This window comes from Anser brachyrhynchus (genome assembly GCF_964034855.1).
Source record: "Anser brachyrhynchus genome assembly, chromosome: 1".
Classification (NCBI taxonomy): Eukaryota; Metazoa; Chordata; class Aves; order Anseriformes; family Anatidae; genus Anser; species Anser brachyrhynchus.
The window spans coordinates 50,438,467-50,460,759 of NC_137694.1; the positions used below are offsets into that span (position 1 = coordinate 50,438,467).

Genomic DNA, 22,293 nt, shown 5'->3' on the forward strand with positions numbered 1-22,293 from the left:
TATAATGATTACAAGCTTTTCAAACTCATTGCCTAATAATGTTTTACATTTACTTGTGTAGTAATTTCTGTAACCTCTTTACATTTTAAGTCTATATTTAATTCAGATCCCTTCATGAATCCAGACCAGTCTAGAGCCATTGCAGGTAAGAGATGATCTCAGATATAATCGCTAGTGTACTTAAATTTCCATTGAAACTAGGCAGAAACATCATTTTCTATAGGGATGAGAGTCTGGCAGTCACTAATGTATTTCAAAATTGACTAGATCTTTTATTCTCTCCATCTAAAAGAACTGGAATACAGGGATAAGCATTTAGTGAGAGGAAACCATTAAAATGAATGGGAAATCTTATTTTATAAAAACAATACAGTGATGCTTTCCAGATTCCTACTGCAATTCCTTTCATTTCATTGAAAGGCAAAAGCTTTAATAAATTATTCAAATATTACTCTTAGTATTTTCTATTCTGGGCGTTTTTTAGCTTTTTAGGTTTAAATCCATAGCATGCAACTGTCCAAGTATAAAAGGAGAGAAAAGAAATCAATGAAAACATGGAACAGATTTTTTTTTTTTTCCTGTGGTGGAGAAGTTCTAATATGTGGCATTTGAATTCAAAGATGGGGAGGGGGATGTACCAGTGTTTTCCTCTAAACAAGAGAATATAGTTCCTGTTTCCTTTTTAAAATCAAATTATCGATAGACAGAAAATGTAATTCACTGAACATCTGCTGTTCTTCTCTTAGATCAAATCATTTAAAATTAAAAAAGTGATTCTGTATGAGAAAAGACAGGGAGAAGGTGCTGATCAGCTTAAATGCCTTTTCAAGAAAAATATATTTCAAGATAGGCAACCCTTCTTGCCTTCTCCTTCTCTATACCTCCTTACTGGTTTTATTTAACATCTCCGTTAGTGACACAGACAGTGGGATTGAATGTAGTCCTCAGAAAGTTTGCAGACGTCACCAACTGTGTGGTGCAGTTGACATGCTGGAAGGAAGGGATGTCGTCCAGAGGGACTTGGACAGGCTTCAGAGGTGGGCCTGTGAACTCATGAAATTCAACAAGGCCAAGTGCAAGGTCCTGCATCTAGGCCAGGGCAATCCTGAGCAAAAATACAGGCTGGGCTATGGGCAGGTTGCAAGTAGCCCTATGAAGAGCTTGGGGGTGTTTGTTGATGAAAAACTCAACATGAGCCTGCAATGTGTGCTTGCAAAGAAGCGTGGCTAGCAGTTGAAGAGTCGTGGTTTTCACCCTCTACTCCACTCTTGTGCAGTACCTGGAGTACTGCATCCAGTTCTGCATTCAGGACCTGCTAGAGTGAGTCCAGAGGAGGGTCACAGAAATGATCAGAGAGCTGGAGCACCTCTCCAGTGTAGAAAGGCTAAGAGATCTGTGGATGTTCAGTCTGGAGAAGTGAAGGCTCTGGGAAGACCTTACAGTGGCCTTCCATTACTTAAATGGGGCTACAAGAAACATGGACTCTTTATCATGGATTGCCCCATCCCTGGAAGTGTCCAAGGCCAGGGGCTTTGGGCAACCTGATCTAGTGGAAGGTGTCCCTGCCCATGACAAGGGGGTTGTAACTAAATGATCTGTATGGTCCCTTCTGACTCAAACCAGTCTATTATTCCATGATTCTGTTTGTCACCTCTGGTGGCAGAGCAGATTATTTGCTGGCTTCAACTGTGTACCAAATTTGGGTTGTATTCACCTTTGAAGCATAGGCTAGGACTTGTTATTGCAGAAATTCCTTGTTTCAGAAAAACGACATTTGTTTTACAAGGTACGAATTTTAACTAGAAACTCTTTCAAGACATTTTGAACCAAATATACAGGAATTATGATTTATGCATACTTACCCCCAATGTGAAAAAAAATAATAATAATAATACCATAGGCACATTTGCTCTTTGTAAAGCAGCTTACAATGGAGATTGTTATCCTTTGAATACCTAATTCTAATGCCCAAATTCAGTGGCTAAATCACTGGGTGGTCTGTCAAGCAAACAAGAAGAATTCGTGTGGAAGCCTTATTTTAAAGATCCCTGATGAACTTAGAATGTTTGGTCATGAAGGGGCCAGGCATTGCAGACCCTGCTCTGGGGAGATTACTGCAGTCTAGATGCCCCATGGAAGACAAACTGAATCTCACTCCACATCATTGATCTGCATTGCTAAGTGTAACATGAGAAAGCATCAGCATGTATACAGATTTCAAGGTCTTTCTGTGTCAGTGTCTCTCTTAGTGATCATATCTGGAGTGTTCTGATTTTGTCTGTTCCTAGCAGATGGAGAACCATCTACTTTCCATCGTTCCTTGGCAGAGTAGTAGACAACACATTCATTTAGTACATTAATATTTATATTTGAGGGTCTTATTTAAAGTACATCTTTGTGAATCCTGTTCAGACTTACATCCACAAAATATTTTTAATTTAAATCCAGTTCCTTCTTAAAATATAAACACTTCTATTTCTACAATGTTCAAAAACCTGCATGTATTTACAAGACCTTTTTCACCTCTGACATTTCTTGTTTTAATAAATTTCTCATCATTATGAAGAAAATTAAATATGGCGTACCATATGTTAGCTGCTTGCTATAGGCTGACAAATACTCTCATGTCCCACACAACCATGTTTTTAAAAATCAGTGTAAGGGAGAACCTTACAGGCTATAGACCTGAGGCCTAGAATGTCCATGGCTGAACTTCCCAACTGAAACCTAGCTCTGTCTTTACTCAAAACCAGGAATGAGGTTTTATACACAAGACTATACTCCTAATTTTAATGATGGGTTTTTTTCTCATCAAGTAAGCAAGAATTAAAAATGAAAGTAGCATTGCTGCAGGTCAGAATAGAGTCTGTGCTATATTAAATGAGTTGGATGAAGCTGTGCCTATTCATATCATATTTCCATGAAGCTTATGTTACAAGTCTACATTTTCGGTTATTAAAGCCAAACAAGTTGAAAAAAATATATTTTCAAATAAAAATGTATTTTAGATTATGTGTTCCTTGCACCAGAACCTATTACAGAGGCTAATACATGCTGTTGTGTTTTACTATTTTCTTCTTGGGTAAGTGTTAGATATATGATAACAGTAATAATCTAGCATCAAAAGTATACAATAAATAAACACTGAGTTCATTTTCAAACACATAAAAATACTTGCAATGTTTTGTCCCTCATTAGCTATTTCATCTTCTTTGGTTCAGCTAATTGTAGATGTCCAGAGGCTTATACAGGCTTCTTGACTTCTTTATCAAAGGTTCTGCAAGAACTTGTTTAAAAAGGGTGTTGATATTACATACTTCAAATCTTTTGCTTATTTAGTAATCCTGAACATTAGCTTTGCTTATGCAAACAGAACTCAGAGCTTTGTTTCATATTTTCCTCTAGGTTGTTATTGATGGCAAATAGTAACTGCTTCTCAAATTACTTTTCTGCCCTTTGTTTTGCTCTGTGATTTGCTCTGAAATGACTCTGTTACCTTTTGTTTCATTTATGTTGCTGTCACTCAAGGATAAGGTCTTTCTGGAAGGAATCAGTGTTCTCAGCTGCTCCCTGCTAGTACTTTTGGGTGCCATGTAATAAAATAGTGCTAAAAGAAAGAGTACATGTATTATTTTTTCTTGCATACTTCATGTTTGTATCCAGAATATAAAAGATATCAAAAAAAAAAAAAAAAGATATCCTTAAGTATTATCTTTTACATTGCACCAACCCAAGGCTGAACCAACCATCCTTAAAACCTTTTGGCATACTTTCTAACCTGTTTTGGGGAGCTGTCAATGACAGAAATTCTACCTTTGCTAGAAAATTATCCTTTTTTTTTTCTTTTCCTCTAACATTTAATAAATTTTCCTGCTTCCTGACTAGCTGCTCTTTAATACTTGTTCACTACCAGCTGGATGCTGAAATAGAGAAATAGAGTAAGGATTGTGATCTGTCTGTAGTGGAAGCACTGAGAAAGTAGGGAACATCACTACTCTTTTTTAAAAATAAAGACCTAAACCCTAGATAGCAACCCAACACATCTTCTTTTACTAAGAACCTGCTAAAATCTGACCTCTCCCAATCCACTCTGCACTAAGACCAGTGGACGTCACGAGAAATGGCTGAGGACAGCAGGAATGGGCCTTCCTCACCATCTGTAGCTCGGGATGAGCACAGGCCCTTCCCTTACCCTTTTCTCCTCAAGAATGAGTTTGGGTTAAGTAGGACAGTGCATATATACGTGTCTCTTGTGAAAAAAATGTCATTGGGTGTATTGAAGTAAGTGCTCTTGTACTGGGGCAAAAAGATATTAGAGGATGAAAAAGCAGATGGCACATACGCTTTGCTTTAGGGACACCCACTAATGAAGCATGAAACAGGTCTAGAAGCTAGGAGATGAAAAGCAACAGCATCCTGACAGAAGGAGAAAGCTCCATGTGCACCGTACTCCCCTCCACTTCTCTCTACCACTCCTTTTCCCTACCAGCACCAAAAGGGAAATCCCATCCTGGCCCGATAGGGCATGTGTGAACCACCTAGCTCTTCCTCTACGTGTGCCACATCCCCAGCTACTTCTGGTCCGTCCACACAAGGGATGCTGTCAGAGCATTCTGACCTTGGGAAGCTGTTGAGGATTCATCCTGTAAATGGCCATACACCTCCATTGGTGATTTTAGATGTCACTGGATGTAAATGTTTTGGAGTGCATTCTCCAAAACAGCAGTATTGACAGAATTGCTGTTTATTATGATTATGCTACACCCAGGTGAACGTAACCCCAGTTCTTCCCCAGCATGCTCCTCATATGTGTATGTTCCTCTCTTTTCTTACAAAAGCAAGTTGTTGCTTGAGCAGTGAGACATCCTCCCTCCTCTTATCAGGAAATGTTTACCCCGGTCTTGGCCATGCTCCACGGGTTTTCCCATGCCACAGCAGTCTGTTACAGGTTTCAAGACAGGGTGGCCTCTGTCACCAAATGGCTACCACTCCAATGGATATCAAGAGGACTTCCAGACATGCTCTGGATCAAAACTATGACAAGAACACTTCTAACAGTGTCATAGTGGAGGTGACATTCAGAACACTCCCAGGATTGTTTAGTTTACCAATAGGACTCAGCATAGGCTGAGTTTTCAGAAAGTACCCCTTTCATAGCAAATTTCTTCAAGTTTGTCCTGGTTCCAGTTAGGACAGAGTTAAGTAGCTCATAGTAGCTGGTAGGGTGCTATGTTTTGGATTAGGATGAGAAGAGCGCTGATAACATGCTGATGTTTTAATTGTTGCAGAGCAGTGTTTACACCAGGCCAAGGACTTTTCGGCTTCTCGCTCTGTCCTGCCAGCGAGCAGGCTGGGGGTGCAGCAGGAGCTGGGAGGGGACAGACCCAGGACAGCTGACCCAAACTGGCCAAAGGGGTATTCCATACCATCTGACGTCATGCTAAACAATATATAGGGGTGGCTGGCCGGGGTGGGGGGGCCGGCGGCTCGGGAATAGGCTGGGCATCGGTCAGCGGGTGGTGAGCAATTCCATTGTGCATCACTTGTTTTCTTACACATTATTATTGTTAATACTATTATCATTATCACTATTATTGTTATTATTGTTATTATTATATTCCTGTCTTAATAAACTGTCTTTATCTCAACTCACCGGCTTCACTTTCCCGTTTCTCTCCCCCATCCCAGAGAGGGAGGGGGGAGGGTGAGCGAACGGCTGTGTGGTGTTTAGCTGCCAGCCGGGTTAAACCACAACAAAGTTTTACATTAACAACAAATCTTACATTTGCTACATAAAGCCACACAACTAAAGACATTCATGACTTAGAGATTTGCAGAAAGAATTCTGAGCATGACTGTTCTCATTTTTTCTCTCCACTGATCAATATCCAGAGACTTTCAATGATCTAGTTCTTAGTACACAGAATCATAGAAGCATAAAATCATTAATAGAATATCATAGAATATCCTGAGTTGGAAGGGGCCCACAAGGATCATCAAGTTCAACACATGGCTCCACTCAGAACCACCCAAAAATGAAACCATATGTCTGAGAACATTGTCCAAATGCTTCTTGAAATCCAGCAGGCTTGGTACCATCACTGCTTCCTTGGGGAACCTGTTCTAGTGCCCAGCACCCTCTCAGTGAAGAATCTTATCCCAATATCCAATCTGAACCTTCAATGATGCAGCTTCATGCTGTTCCCTCAGGTCCTACCACTGGACCCCAGAGAGCAGAGATCAGCACCTGCCCCTCTGCTCACCTCTTGAGGAAGCTGTAGACCATGACGAGGGCACCCCTCAACACCCCTCAACCTCTTCTTCTCCAGACTGAACAAGCCAAGTGACCTCAGCTGCTTCTCATACCTCTTACTCTCTAGACCCTCTAAGATCTTTGTTGCCCTCCTTTAGACACTCTAATAGTTTTATGTCCTTCTTACATTGCGTTGCCCAAAACTACACAGCACTCAAGGTAAAGCTGCACCACCACACAGTAGACCAGGACAATCACTCCCCTCAGTTGGACAGCAATGTCTTGCTTGATGTACCCCAGGATTTGGTTGGCCATTTTGGCTGCCAGGGCACACTGTTGACTCATATTTAAATTGCCATCGACCAGAACTGCCACGTCCCTTTCCATGAGTCTACTCTTCGGACAAAATTGTTTACCATTTAAATATCTCCCTTCTGTTTCCTTGTAAAGAGTCCTTAAACAAGCTGTACTCATGATTTATTTTATGATAGTCATATGAATCATCTCAAGTGTTTTTTTTCTTTTTTGTCAATTAAATAATAAAAAGAGAAATGTATGATAATCTCCAAATCCTCTTGTTTACTTGTTGTTGCTTGAACACTGGGAAGATTCACGTAACATTTTCCTATTTTTGTCTCCTATGACCTAATTATGACTATTCACAGCTCCCCTACTTCTCAGTCCTGTTTCCACATTTTTCTACATAACATTCACTGATTCAGTGTTATTGGAAACTAATAATTTTAGTTTAAAGCCTTCCTTACACCATTAGCCTATCTGTGTTCAAAGGCATTTTTTCTCCTCATGACACGACCTCTGTTTCTGCTCCTTTACTCAGCATTTCACTCCTGACAGACAAAACCAAAATTTTTTCCAGTTCTATCATTAAGAAGTCATAGGTTCACTCTCTAGGTTGTGCCTGTCTGCTCCTGTGCCTTTATCTGTCACCAGTGACGGTGACTAGTTCATCTGGTTCCAACCACCCAGCCATGGGCAGCGACACCTAACACTAGATCATGTTGCCCAAAGCCCCATCCAACCTGGTCTTGAACACTTCCAGGTGTCCACATCTTCTGGGGGCAGACAGTTCCAGTGCCTCGCCAACCAAAGAATGTACTCCTTATATCTAATCTAAAATCTTATTTTAGTTTAAATCCATTACCCTTTCTCCTATCACTATAGTTCCTATTAAGGAGTCCCCCCCCAGCTTTCCTGTATGCCTCCTTTAGGTACTGGAAGGCTGCTGTAAGGTCTCCCCAGAGCCTTCTCTTCTCCAGGCTGAACATCCCTTACTCCCAGCTTCTCTTCTTTGGAGAGATGGGCCAGCCCCTTGATCATCCTTGTGGCCCTCCTCTGGACTTGCTCCATCAGGTCCATGCCCTTCTTGTGCTGGGGACCCCAGAGATGAACACAGCACTCCAAGTGGGGTCTCACAATAGTTGAGTAGAGGGGGAGAATCACCTCCCTTGATGTGTCTGCTCTCTACAGTTCCACTTTAAAAAATTGATTTCTTTTAAAATTAATTGAACTCTTTAGAAGAGACAAATATTCTTGAAAGAATTCTTTAATGTTTTTCTTGATAATGATATCTTTAACAAAGTGGATAACTCAGAAGTGGTTAAAGAGCAGTCATATCATTATTTTGTCATGTACGCATTAAGACAACATTAAAAATATATAATCACACATGCATTAATTTATCTGTATTCTCTAGCTTTTGCTTATTACTTCCTTCTTAGTCCTTTGACCTGTCTGCAAATACCACTTACCATTTACTGGAATATCAGCAACATGTAAAAGCTAAAATGCAAAACTCACAGGTAGTACTCACTTAGGACCTCCAACATATTTGAGAATAATAGATTACTATAAGGAGCAGAATAGTGGAAACATGGACAGAGTACAACAAAAAACAGACTCTGTTAGACTTACATTGAATATCACCTTGTATTAGTGTTAGTCTTGACAAAGTAAGATGCCAATTGTAATAGCTTTATCATGATTATCAGAATCTGATCCAAATGAAAGTAACTACAATACATTTTGGAGAAGGAAATCCAGAGACGAGATACTTGTTGAGAGGTGCTGTATCTCTTAAAGACACCTTGTTCAACAAATTAAATGTGAAAGATTTGGCAGCAAAAATGCTAGAATAACTTAGGTTTCACACAGAGAGGAATCAGTTCAGGGGTTCTGGTGGACAAAAAGCTCCACGTGACCAGCAGCAGTGAGCACCTGCAGCCCAGAAGGCCAGCTGCATTTTGGGCTGCATCAACAGAGGAGTGGTCACCAAGCTGAGGCAGGTGATTGTGTCCTTCTACTCTGCCCTTGTGAGGCCCCACTTGGAGTACTGCATCCAGGCCTGGAGCCCCCAGCACAAGGAGGATGTGGATCTGTTAGAGCAGGTCCAGAGGAGGGCCACAAAGTTGATAAGATGGCTGGAGCACCTCTCCTATGACGAAACGTAGGAGCACTTCTCCTATGAAGCTGGGGATCTTGTTCCTGAAGAAGACAAGGCTTCGGAGAGACCTCGTGGCAGCTTTTCAGTACTTAAAGGAGGCTTATAAAAAAGACGGAGAGTGACTTTTTACACTAGCATATAGTGATAGGACAAGGGGGAATGACTTTAAATTAAAAGAGGGGAGATTTAGATTAGATTTTAGAAAGAAATTCTTTACTCACTGGGTGGTAAGGCACTGGAACAGTTTGCCCAGAGAGATTGTGGATGCCCCATTCCAGGACATGTTCGAGGCCAGGTTGGACGAGGCCCTGGGCAACCTGATCTAGTGGGTGGCATCCCTGCCCATGGCAGGAGGGTTGGAACCACATGATCTTTAAGGTTCCTTCCAACCCGAGCCATTCTGTGATTCTAAGTCACACTGTGGGGAAGTAAAAGTTTCTTTCTCCATTACTGTCTAATATCAGAAAAATAAAAATATAGACAAACTGGAAATTGTTCAAGAACCACAACATTTTAAAACGCTTGAAGGAGGAAGACACCCAAGATTTTTTATTTTTTATTTTTTAATTAAGATATGGTTAGAGAAAATGACTGTTATTCACAGGTATTATTTATGTGCAAAAGCTAGGAAACAAAAACTCAGCTGGTATAATCTGTGCAGTTTAACTGAGAACAGAGTATGGCAGTTTATATTAGTGGAGTACAGGGCTCTAAGAACAGAGACAAAATTTAAGTTGATGTGAGGATGTAGTAAGAGAATTTAAGCAGACTGTAAAAGAATGTAAAGAACCATTTTAGATCTAACTCCCAAAAGAAATGGAGTAATGGGGGCCACTATGATTTAGAAAGTAAAAAGTGTAAAAAAATGGAATTAGTAATGACACAAAGTAAGATTATCATCAATGTGACTGTGGCTTTTTTTTTCCTTTTAAATTTGTTTGATCGAGGGAGAAGATGGAAGATTTTTAGGATGTGATGTGTATTTTTTTGCATAAGATTTTCCTAATTGTATACACATATCTAGATTGCAGTAAACACCACATACTATTGGTCTCTGGAATTATTATTCTGACATTTATACAAAAAATGACAGAGGATAATGCTTTCCAAAAAAGAAATAAAAATATTTTAAACAGTGTTGTCTGATATCTGTAAGAAGTGTTCTGCAGCAACACTGCCACTTGCAGCAATATGAATTCCTACATGTACTAAAAGGAGGGCACTCTCCCCTTGTTATCAGTCATGTCATTCAGTCATTTATTGTGCTGTATATATATTATGTTCTTTTTTTATGCAGCCATTCCAGATGGTAGACTCACAAGTTTTGAACACATTCTTGTCTTTCACTCACTCACCTTCTTCTCTCTCCACCCATGTAATATGCAATTATTCCATATAAAAAGAAACAGATGCAACAGGAGAGACTGAAAGGGTATGTCTTTGCTGTTAACATAGCTCACTTAGAGCCTGAGTTCTCCCATTGTGCACACTGTTCATGCATTGAAGCAAACTATGGGCTCAAGACTAGTGTTAGTCAACTGCCTCAGTAGTATAAAGTACTTTACTGCAGAGTGCTCTGCAGAAACTGGACCATGGGAAGATATAGGAATCATATCCAGGTGTCCCATACCCTGGGACAGAATTTGGACTACCCCACTCTTGAATATGAAGACAGGGAGGTGCTGTTGTGTGCAGGGCTAACTTCAAGAAGTGCAGCCTGGGAATGCACAATGAGCTGGACTCTGCTTGGGAAGAAGCACAGAGGAACATTTTGACAGTTGATCTCAGCCGAGCAGAGGGACTCAGTCCTGCCAAAACTGTGGCAGTTCTAAAGGACTGGTGCCAAGAAACTAATTCAGGGGACTGGAAGTATGCAAGGAGAAATGTAAGCACACACAGTGCTGAAGTATTCAAATTTTTAACCAACAGGTGATGCTGGTTATAGTGCCTACTGGAATGAGATGGGAAGATTTGAGAGCCTGGAAAGAGAAAGCAAACAACTCTTTCAAAGGAGTGGAGACAAGGCAAGATGTGATGGTGACTAGGTGAGGAAAGTCATCTGTGGAGGTGAAGAAGGGCTGGTGAGAAGTACTGTGGAGTCAAGAGAGAAAAAAGTATGAGTGGAAGACAATTGTAAGGAGATGTAGATGAGAAGGAAGATGAGGGAAAAAAAGGGAAAAAAAAAAAAAAGGAAATAGAAGTGCCTGAAGTGCCTGTGCCAGAGAAAAGGGATTGGGAAGAGAAATCAGGGATGGGAAAGAGATAGGAATGGTCCTGACATCAGGTTAGAGAACAAAAAATGAGACCATGCTTTGAACGAATGTGCAGAAAGATATGACTTCACCAAGGACTATCTGTTCTGAAAGCCTGGAGTGGAATTGGCAGGGCCTGAGTCTCACTAAGCACTAGTAATGTAGCAATGTTTAGAACTAGAATGTTTGGAGTTAATCTTGCAAGTTTGTCATAATCAGAATTTCTGAAAGTCACTAACAAAACAGATGTATAAATTCTCTTTTTGTTATTAATAAATGACTGCATCATTAAGAAAAATTCTATTTAATATGTTTATACAGAAACCATAAAAACAGAATGTTGCACAATCTGCTTTGTTATACTCTTGACCAGAGTTTAAAAAAAACATGTAATGAAGTGGTTAAGTTCTAGCAGCACAGCTCTGGTGACTATACCATAGAATGTGTTTTAAAGGTTCTCTTTAATTTTGCTACAAAATGTATGGCTCTATATGAGCAGCAAGGTAACAGAGGTATAACCATTCCCTGTTTTAATCTCTTAGATGGCCAAAGGAGAGACACAGAGTCACATGTGCTTTAACAGTTTTCTATCCCTGAAGTCATTTCCAGGGAGGAAAAGCCAAGGATGACTATATTATTCTTCACACTACTAATAGGTGTAACTTCCTCCTCCTCTGGTATCTGGAGAATACCTATACTATTTTTGTCATTCCTCTCACAGGAGGAAGGAACTGAAGTAATTCCCTACACTGACAACATCAGGAATCTTGGTCTATCTTCTCCCAAAGGAAAGTTAAGGACATAAGCTGTTAAGATTCAGCTCAGGTATCTACATATATCTGAAAAGAAAGACTTATTTACCTACGTTGTCCTTAACTAAATCTATTTGTAAAGGTGAATGTTTGGTTGTGAAAGTAAGATTCTGACCTTAAAATATAAATTGTGGAACAGGTATTATGTTTCTATTTTTTTTGTGTGTGTTGTATCTGTTCAGTTTACAGATAGTAAATGTTCTCATATTTGTGCCAGCCTTGCTTATTCATGTGTTTTCTCACATATATGTCAAAGAATTGGCACAAGCACCTTTTGAAGTTTGTGGAAATATATCCACTAAAATATATCCAACAGGCTTAAGACTAGACCTAAAGATTCCAATGATAAAATTTACATCCAAATCCTGTTGTTTCGAATGGGGTGTATAGGTTTAAATGACACCAGAATTTCACAGTTGAACAGGAATTATTATTATTTGTCATGATGCACAAGACCTATATTAAATGTGTCTGTGTGTCCCCTTAGGACCCAGTTAGATCTCCACAAGCTCTCCAAGTATCCAGAATAAACACAAAAAAAATGCAGATGGCAGTGTATTGAGGTGGTACAAGATCTAGCCATAAACAAGAATCAGAACATAGCTAACCACAGTCACAAGGCCTAGTGCAAACCGCTGTAATTTGTATGTCAGAGAGTTAACTGTACTGAGTACCATGCCAAGATTGTTGCTGGTTTTCTTTAGAGCTGTCTTGGTTGTCTTCACATAGCACTTCAGCCCAGGGCATAATGCAATCTATAGCTCCTGTGCAAAAGTGCCTACAATCATAGGAAAAGTACACGCGAAGGGCAGAGGAAACAAAAAAATATATTAATACATTAGATTTTATCCTCAAATTTCCATCACTGAATTTACTATCTGGATGCTTCTTTTGCACAGCAACTGTTATAAAACATGTAAAAAAAAAAAAAAAAAAAAAGGGGGCTTGTCAGTAAAATAAACATATTCCCAATATACAGAGATCTGATGCATGGAGCAAGTGTGCCATTTTTACAGAAAAATTTTAATTGTAAATCACTCCAACAACACCCTTCAGGCCTCTATATTTCCCTAAGTTACACAAAACAATAATATGAATGATTACCAATATTTTAAACATTAGTATGTAAATGAACCTAGCTAATGTCAGTGTAATTCTACCATAATATTAGGAAATCCAGAACTGAAGTTTAAAGGATAAGTTTTTTAGCTTAATGAGAAAAAAAAAATCCACAAGAATCAATTTTTAATCATTATGTTCACAGAACAATTCCTTATTAATTAAATTCTCAGTGCTGTCTATCTGTGCTATGATGTCACATCATCAATGGTAGAGAGGGGTCTCTATCTATGACATCATCAAACTAAAACCCAACTGCAGCTCACTAGCCAGATTGGTCCCACAATTAGCTGGCTGCAAAAATGTTTCTCACAAGAACTACATTCTCTGTTTCACGCCCTTTTCACTCCCCACAATGTCAGGAGTCACCCCTCTAATACATGAGGTTCTTATCTCCCACATCTGCCCCAAGCCTTAGCACTGTAGCTCCCTTCCTTTCATGCTGTTTCCTCAAAATGGCCATGCTGCCTCCAGATTCCTCCTGCTTTGCCACATATATCCCACTCACCCTGCCTAGGAAGGTCTTCACTTGTCCTCACCTCCAGCAGAGTTACCCAATTAAAGCTCTGAAACCACTCGTACACTTCACAGTGGCAGAAGACAAGGACTTCTTAAGTCACTGAGGAGAACAGCCCCACATCTACCACCTGCTAACAAGTGGGGTTGCTGAGGGACAGGCCAGGGAAGGGCAGCACACCAAACGATTTCTTTCTTGTCCAAGCAGTGAGAAGAAGAAATTCCTTGTGATGTTACATGCTCTGCAGGTCATTATTAACTCAAGAACATATGAGAAAAGTGACCACTACTGAGTAAACGACAAAAAAAAAAAAAAAAAAGCTAGATTAGTCCTCTTGCAATTGATTGATATTTAAGAAAACTTAGTGGCCATGAGAATTCAGAAATCCTTTGTGTATTTTGAAAAGCTTTTAAATGCATGTTCCCATCAGCTTCCTTCATTTAACACCTCCATACTCCTTGCACTGCAGTCATTAAAGAAATACCAGAAAAGAACTGCTAGCTGAAGGCTAAAAACCTTTCATTTCTGGCACCACACTGTAAACTAAAGCTGTAGAACATTACAGTTTATTTGGGGAAAGCAATCAAGCTAATCAAATTAAAATGCTTTAAATGTTTCTGATAGATTTGTCAACAAACTGGTCTCTTGTGTGAATTTATCTTAAAGCAAGAGGCTAAAGCAAGCTGTTTTATTACTGTGGTGGTTTTACCCTGCTGGGCAACTGAACTTGACTTTAACCGCTCTCTCACTCCCACTCCTCAAAGTAAAAGGAGGAAAGGAGGAGAAAATACAACGGAAAAGGCTCAAGGGTTGAGGTAAGGACAGGGAGGTCTCTCAACAATTATTGTCTCCAGCAAAGCAGATTCAGCATAGGGAGATTAGTGTAATGTATTGCCTATCACTAGCAGACTAGCATAGTGAGAAACTAAAAGCAAACTAAAAACATCTTTCGCCCCCATCCACCCTCTTCTACCTCCTCCCCCAGAGCAGCGCAGGGGAACGGGGAATGGGGGTTGCAGTCAGTCCCTAACACTTCATCTCTGCTGCTCCTTCATGGTCACTCTCTACCCCTGCTCCACGTGGGGTCCCTCCCACGGGATGCCGTCCTTCCTGAACTGATCCTGCGGGGGCTGCCCACAGGCAGCAGCTCTTCAAGCACTGCTCCAACATGGCTCTGTACCACGGGGTCCATCTGTGAGGAGCAAACTGCTCCAACACTGGTCCCCCACAGGCGGCAGCTCCCCCCAGGCCCCCTGCTCCTGCGTGGGCTCCTCTCCACGGGCTGCAGCTCCGGCCCGGGGCCTGCTCCTGCGGGGGCTCTCCATGGGCCGCAGCCTCCTCCAGGCCACATCCATCTGCTCCACCGGGGGCTCCTCCATGGGCTGCAGCGTGGAGATCTGCTCCGTGTGGGACCCATGGGCTGCAGGGGGACAGCCTGCTCCACCAGGGGCCTCTCCACAGGCCATAGGGGAACTTTCTGCTCTGTGCCTGGAGCACCTCCTGCCCTCCTTCTGCACTGACCTTGGTGTCTGCAGGGCTGCTTCTCACTTGTCTCTCCCAGCTGCTGTCACAGCGCAGTTTTTTCCCTTTCTTAAATCTTTTCTCACAGAGACTCAGCTAATGTTGATCACTGGCTTGGCTCTGGCCAGCAGCGGGTCCCTTTGGGAGCCGGCTGGATCTGGCTCTGATCTGACATGGGGCAGCTGCTGGGCTCTGCTCACAGATGCCAGCTCTGCAGCCCCCTGCTACCAAACCCTTGCCATGTAAGCCCAATACAGAAAGAAGAGAGGGAAGGGTGACACTAGTGGAGCCAGAGATCTGTCCATGATGTTTGGGTGTGAGAGCAGCCAAACTCAAACAGCAGTCATTCACATGCACACTCCATGAAACAGCGGCTTGATGAACTTGTACGTAGGCTTATTACGTAATGGCACCATTCTTCAGCTATGGACACCGAACAGCCAATTTTGAGTGTAATCAGCTTATGTTCTTTTCTGCAGTCACTTGAGTGCTCTTCTCCTGAAGTCCCATTCATCAAGAAAGAAAACTCCACTAAGATCAGGGGAAACATGCACAATTACTGCTTAAGTGCTGACCCTCATGAGGGAATAGTGGGAAAAAGGAAGTTTTGGTAAACTTTTCCCTCAAACACCACTCTGTTGTAAGTAGTTGCAGCTGCAGTAGGCTCTGATCCAATGCGGTCCAGACATTAAAATTGGGAACATAAAAAAAAAACCAACCTTTTTTTTTTTTCTAAAAAGAGAAGGAACAGATTCGATAGGCAGCGAGTTGAAGCAAAACTCAAAAAAAAAAAAAAAAAAGAAGTGTGTTACGCAATTACGAAGATCATATATAAAGGGAAATAGCAGAGATTTGGTATTTACTAGATTAATATCTTAGCTAACAGTCTTTGTAGACCATACAATGGTGTTTTGGCTCCATTTTCTGTAGTAAGTTGTGGGATAATGTCTGTGGTAAGTAGGGAGTTAGCCTACTGTGATACAAAAGGACATGGATTTCAGACTTGGCAGCTAGATACTTCAAATCCTAGGCAAAAAATGCGAAGATTTCATAATCATCAGAATTGCACAACTTCTTGTGGTTTTCTCATAGCTTGCCATTTCATTGAAAGAAAACGTTTTTATTTTTTCTTTCCTAAAAATATAATAATACAGTGTAAACCATTGTAGTGCCAATCCCTTCACCCAGATTCATGCAAAAATGTCTTCTGCCAACTGCAGTTACAGGGAAAATAACTGTCAAGTCTCAGTAATCTAATCAGTTCTAGCAAGGCTGTGTGAGAATGTAGAAATTGGGAAAATTTCTGATTTTATTATGCAGGTACAATAGTTGAAACCATAACTGAAGGCAAGGTGCTTTTGGAAAATCTTGCTTACTCCTCTCCCCTTTTTGCAAGGAAAGCCTGCTTTTTATACATCTTTCAAAAAACAATTTACTACTGCAGTCACTGGAGCAAATATTTTTCCTATTTATCCCAACTATTTTTTTGTTGTTTCAAGATCTCTTCCTTTGTAGCGACTGCCATTAAAGATGGCAGCTTTAAAGTGGCAGTAAGCAATCTCAAAGGTTTTACTAATGTCCATTCTTACAAAGATCTAGCTGATGGTGAAGACAGAGTCTACATATGTCTGATAGAGCTACAGAAACTTCTGCTTTTGGTGTTTCCTCCTCTGCCCTTACCACCAGTTCCTATTCTTTTCTAGCCACATAGTGATCTCAGAGCCAGTTCAGCAGAAAATTAATTCCTTTTTTTTTTTTTTTTAAGTGAAATGTTATTTTTTCAGTGTAGATATTTGAGCATTTGAACTGACTCTTTTTGCAGATTCAGATTACTTCAAGTGCTGGCATGAGAGGTGTGGCATATGGAGCTGGAGTGGACAAATGGTAGTATTCTGGCAATGCCAGTACAGATTAGCTTAAAAGTGATGTTGCAGCTTTATACTCCTTCTTGAAGTCGTCTGTATGAAATGTCTAAAACAGCTTAAGTTAGACTAAACATTCTATTCCTGTCCCTTTCTGAGGCTATATATTGCTATCTAAGTAAGTGCTCCAGCTGGGCTGAAGAAGATATGTTAAAAATGTGCAGTCATCTTATGATTAGCTGGAGATGAAACTTTTTAGAGCAATAGTGCTAGGAGAGTATTGACTTACCTAAGTGGAATTATTTTTTTCTGTGTTATGCATTTGGAACATGTTTGTGAAACAGATTACTAATTCTGTAAGAAACATCAAGTGAAACAAGCTAATGTACTCTGTACCCTAAATTCAGTCGCCAGTAAATCATATCCCATGTTAATAAAAATAGTCAGATATGGCCAACACAACTATTCCCTGGTTAATTAGAGACAATGGTAAAAATTGCTATTTTGGTGGATATTACAGTTCTTCCTAGAGTAAATTCAGCAGGTTATATCACCAAGTCGATTATGGGATAAAGAGAACAATTATAAAGAGAGAGTAGAGGTAGAAGCAATGACTTTGAAAATGTATACTCTATTTTATGTATTTTGCTAAAAAATTATTAGTCAGATTGAATGCAATAAGACAAAAGAGATATAATTGTATTTTAAAGAGTTATATGAAGATTTCTTTGGGTTAGGTGAATCCCTAGGGTCCAAGCAGACTGTTTTATTCTGCTCTTCTGACATTTATTAGCATATGACTGTGCCAAGACATAGGCAGGATGCTTCTGTAACAGAGTCTAACCAGATATACTAAAGCATTTTTGAAATAATTGCCCGTATGCTTCACTCACACTCTTAAACAGATAGACATTGTGATGCAGAAGATTTCCCTACATAGCATCATTTAACCTCTCTCCAGTCTGGAGTTTGGAAGGAAGCTGGCTTCCAAAATGAAGAATTCTAGGAAAGCTTATAGGGTAAATAATAGTGCTTTAGAAACTGGACAGAAATGTTGTGTTTTTACTCTCTGGAGATATGTTCTACTTTAATTCAATTCAGCTGTCCTCATCACGATTTACTGAGAAAGAACGATGCTGTAAAAGTGACCACAATATGCTAGAAAAAATTGGCAGCAGCAACAGAAAAAAAAAAAAATTGTGCTCAATCCCCAAAAGAATGATTAGCTAGGAATAATGAAGCCTGTTAAAATATACTATAAGAGGTAGCTAAAAGACCATAAAAAGGTGAAAAAAATGAGTTAAATCTGCCAGCAGCAAAAGTACAGTTTAGAGACTATACTGAAGGTTCAAAGGATATGCATATTTCCTGTCATGAAAGATTTGAGAAAAGCAAAAGGAAGCCAGCATGGCTAAACAACAGTGCTAAGAAAGATTATTGAAGACAAGAAGGCATGTTTGAAAATGTTGAAGTGGTATCCAAGTATGGAAACTAGAGAGGGTGAAACTTTGGCAGGTTAAACATGAAAATGCAGTAAGGCAAACCAGAAGACCACTTGAGGAAAGTTTGCAAAAAACAACAATAAATATTTTTTTAAAATATATCAGGCACAGGAAGTCTGTCAGGGAGTCCAAAGAGCCAGGACATATTCAGAGGATAAAAGGAGCACTCAGGGAAGTTAGGGCCATTAAAAACAAAACCAAAAACCAGGTTTACAGGTACTAATACTGGGACTATGTCATTCAAAATTTTATAAAATAGTGAGTTTCCTGTAACTATTGCATTTGTTAAGGATAGAGGAGTTTAGCATCAGCATAGAAGCATAGACGGAAAGCATGAGATATCATGACTGGATGTTAAAATGATAGATAAGTTTCAGTGAAGATTAATGTAAATGCTGCACAAAAGAAGACAAAAGTGATAATGGACTCTGACCAGTACCCCAGAGGAAAGAGATCAAGGACACCTCAAGTACTGTGTTCAGTTTTGGGCCTCTCGCTACAATAAGGACATCAAGGTTCTCGAGCGAGTCCGGAGAAGGGCAACGAAGCTGGTGAGGGGTCTGGAGAACAAGTCTTACGAGGAGCGGCTGAGGGAGCTGGGATTGTTCAGTCTGGAAAAGAGAAGGTTCAGGGGCGACCTTATTGCTCTCTACAGGTACCTTAAAAGAGGCTGTAGCGAGGTGCGGATTGGTCTATTCTTCCACGTGCCTGGTGATAGGATGAGGGGGAATGGGCTAAAGTTGTGCCAAGGGAGGTTTAGGTTGGATGTTAGGAAGAACTTCTTTACTGAAAGGGTTGTTAGGCATTGGAATGGGCTGCCCAGGGAAGTGGTTGAGTCACCATCCCTGGAGATCTTTAAAAGACGTTTAGATGTAGAGCTTAGTGATATAGTTTAGTGGAGGACTTGTTAGTGCTAGGTCAGAGGTTGGACTAGGTGATCTTGGAGGTCTCTTCCAACCTATATGATTCTGTGATTCTGTGATTATAATAGACGTTTCTATGCTCAGCACTCAGTTACTATAGAAAAGCAAACACGCTGTTGAAAAGTAGCAAAAAAGGAATACAGAACCAAAGAGTATCATTAGGCCACTGAATAAACTCTACACACTTTCTTCCAGTAGAAATAGGAGTCATCAAACAAAACTAGTGATTGGTTGGGTCAAAACAACCAAAATGTAACGTAGCTGAGCTATAAGACTTCTTGCCACAAAATTCTTAAAGAGTTAATGAAAGACAAAGTGATTAAGGGCTATTAAAAAAAAACATCATCACTGACACAAAAATTTAGTCACTGAGCCAAAAATTGATGGAAGCCAGGAGGGTATTCTGGGGAAGTGATACTGTAGGCTCTTTCTCTCTCTGTGTTTGTTAGACTGGAGAAAAGAAGGGGGGACCTAATAGCAGTATTCCAATACCTGTGAAGAGGCTACTGAGAAGATAGAGGGTGGACTAGAGTTCTCCTGAGGTCCCTTCCAAAGTGAATTATTGTGATTCACTAAGCTTTGGCACTGTTGAAGACAGGTTACTAAGCTAGCTGTGCTTTTGTCTGATCCAGTACACCAAATCTCATCTTATATACATGTTGACATTAGAACACACAGTTAGAAATTCAAGCTCAAACTCAAGGTCATGTAAAAACTCACTATCATTGCAAGGCGAATTAAGGAAAGAGTCACTTATATGTGAAGAGTCAAGAAATAAAATTGACTTTCTGAGATTTACCTTCATGCTTTCAAAATAAAAAAAATATTGAAGTCCTCACAAACCATATAATTTATTGTGTCTGAAGATTTTATGGGAAACTTAATATCAAAAATAAATTAATTTATAAACTCAATATATATCATTTTAGTAAACAATGAAGGCTGCAGTTTAATTGGCAATTTAGAAGTCACAGGACTGACATATTGCTAACAAAAATGTGACATGTTCAGGAAGAACAAGCAAGGAAAAATGGGACAAGACATTCTACTCTAAATTATGACTGCTATATGATGTAAAGTTGTACAAAATGTTATATGTATCAAATATATTATCTGATATACAGGAATAACCAAGAAGCCAAATGGAAGAATGTCCATAAATGGAAGTAAAGTAGAAAAAAGAATAGGTACATTGTCTATTGTAGTATTGTTACTTTAATTTGAAAGAAAGTTTTTATTCTGAGATATTGCAGTACACTAAGGCCAACTTTTTAATATTAGAGTTAGAGGAAATTATAAGGGGACTGTTGCTTTAGAGGAGACTAACAGATAGAGAAAGTGTCTGAGGATATGCAAATGGACAATTATTTTTATGCAACTGATCGGAAAATGATGGAGTACAAATCTAAAAAGAGCAAAAAAGGGGAGGAGTGAAAGCAACCAAATAATAACAATAAAAATATTATAAAATTTATCTCAGGACCATGTGGCTTTGATCTCTTGGGAAGGTGTAATAAGGAGAAAAGTAAAGTAGCAGAGTAAGTACTCACTGAAATAAAACTTATCAAACACACAATTAGTCTGAGACACACAAAAAAAAAAAGAGAGAGAGAGAGAAGGAATGGATTTTGCTTCATTAAGTGCAACTGAAGAAAAAAAAAGAATCATGCAAATAAAAAACATAAAACGGCAAAAGACATCAAAAGACTTAATATAAAGGAACAGCAGAAGTACATGGAGTAAATCAAAAGCTACTGTTAAGACATTAAGAAGTTGCAGGTGAGGAGAGTTGGATGAGAACAGAAATGAGTTAGCAGGAGCGCTGAAAGACAAAGCAGCAAGAAATTAAAGGAATGCTAATTTTGGTTTTGGGGCCTTTTCTAATTGAAGGCCAGAACCATCAGGAGATGGTCACACTGCCTTCATACCACTCTCAGGAGCAACAACAGCATATTTTAGGTGGTAAGGGCCTGAGGTAAGGGCCATGGTGGTAAGGGCTATGATGTGCTTTTCAATGGAGTTGTGAAAAACATATGGTAGCATATGCCACATCACAACTGAAAGCAGACATTTCTGGACACTTGTATGGCTTCTACTGGAATGCCACACAACAGAGTTGCAAATGCAGTATTGTATCCAGAGTTATTTCAGCTCAGTGTTGGATTGAGGAGGCAAGCCTGATACAATGACTCAATTAAAATACAATGGTCATTATTTTGTTTGTACCTTTAGTACTATTAATTATTGGACTTTTTTTTTATGGATATATATTCATATGCATGAATATGATTCAGTGATATATAACTTACTTCCCAGGCACACAGAAGTCTTTTTTTTTTTTTTTTCTGAGATTTGTTTTATTTAAGTTTAAGTTTACTGTTTGCTGAAATCTTAACTACCTTCATGATACATACAAAGCTAGCTGTTAAAATGTTTCAAACTGCAGAATATTAACATATTCTGTAAAGTCATTATTCTGCCTTCCAGGTCTCACATAAATGTAAAACATATAGTACTGTAAACAACTGTGATACACTTGTTTAGGAAAAGAAGAGGTTTCTGGTCTTGTCAGCATCAGGCAGACACAACACTCTTATTCTTTGCCCTTTCTAAGCTCTTTAATGACATTTAAAAATGCAGGAATCAGCACCTTGTCCGAAACATTGGCCAACATTTATATCCCAAATTTATAGTCACTTCCCCGTTTTCTTGGTGCTAATTAGGAGTAATTATCTTGCTTAAATGCTCTTTTAAAAACAAGAACATTTTACAAAATCTATCAAGTTCTGAGTATCTGAGTTCCTATGAAATGCAATTCTATTTAAAAGAAAAATAGATAAAGTATTAAGATATTCTAACTAGAATTTAGAAGCTATATAGTACTTTCTATAATTCTTCTATTGTAGTTCTATAATGCAATTTCTCTTCAGTCTTTCTATTAGTCAAGTGATAATTTAAGAATTAGAAAAGACTTGTCTTACCTCTCAGCTAGAACTTTATTGTGATTAAAAGTGTGTAACATGTAGTACTCCAGCAGTTTCACCTGCATGGTTAACGTGACTATAATGACT

The 22,293-nt window shown here is 39.5% G+C and overlaps 1 long non-coding RNA gene across 1 annotated transcript in view; it reads left to right on the forward strand.

The window, feature by feature from the left end:
• The window catches only part of LOC308192075, a 49,524-nt gene extending 37,613 nt beyond the window's left edge, over positions 1-11,911 (forward strand). The window contains exons 2-3 of the long non-coding RNA XR_013948529.1: positions 10,644-10,759; positions 11,688-11,911. This is a non-coding gene — a long non-coding RNA (uncharacterized lncRNA). The remainder of the gene's footprint in view (positions 1-10,643; positions 10,760-11,687) is intronic.
• The last annotated feature ends 10,382 nt before the right edge of the window (positions 11,912-22,293 follow it).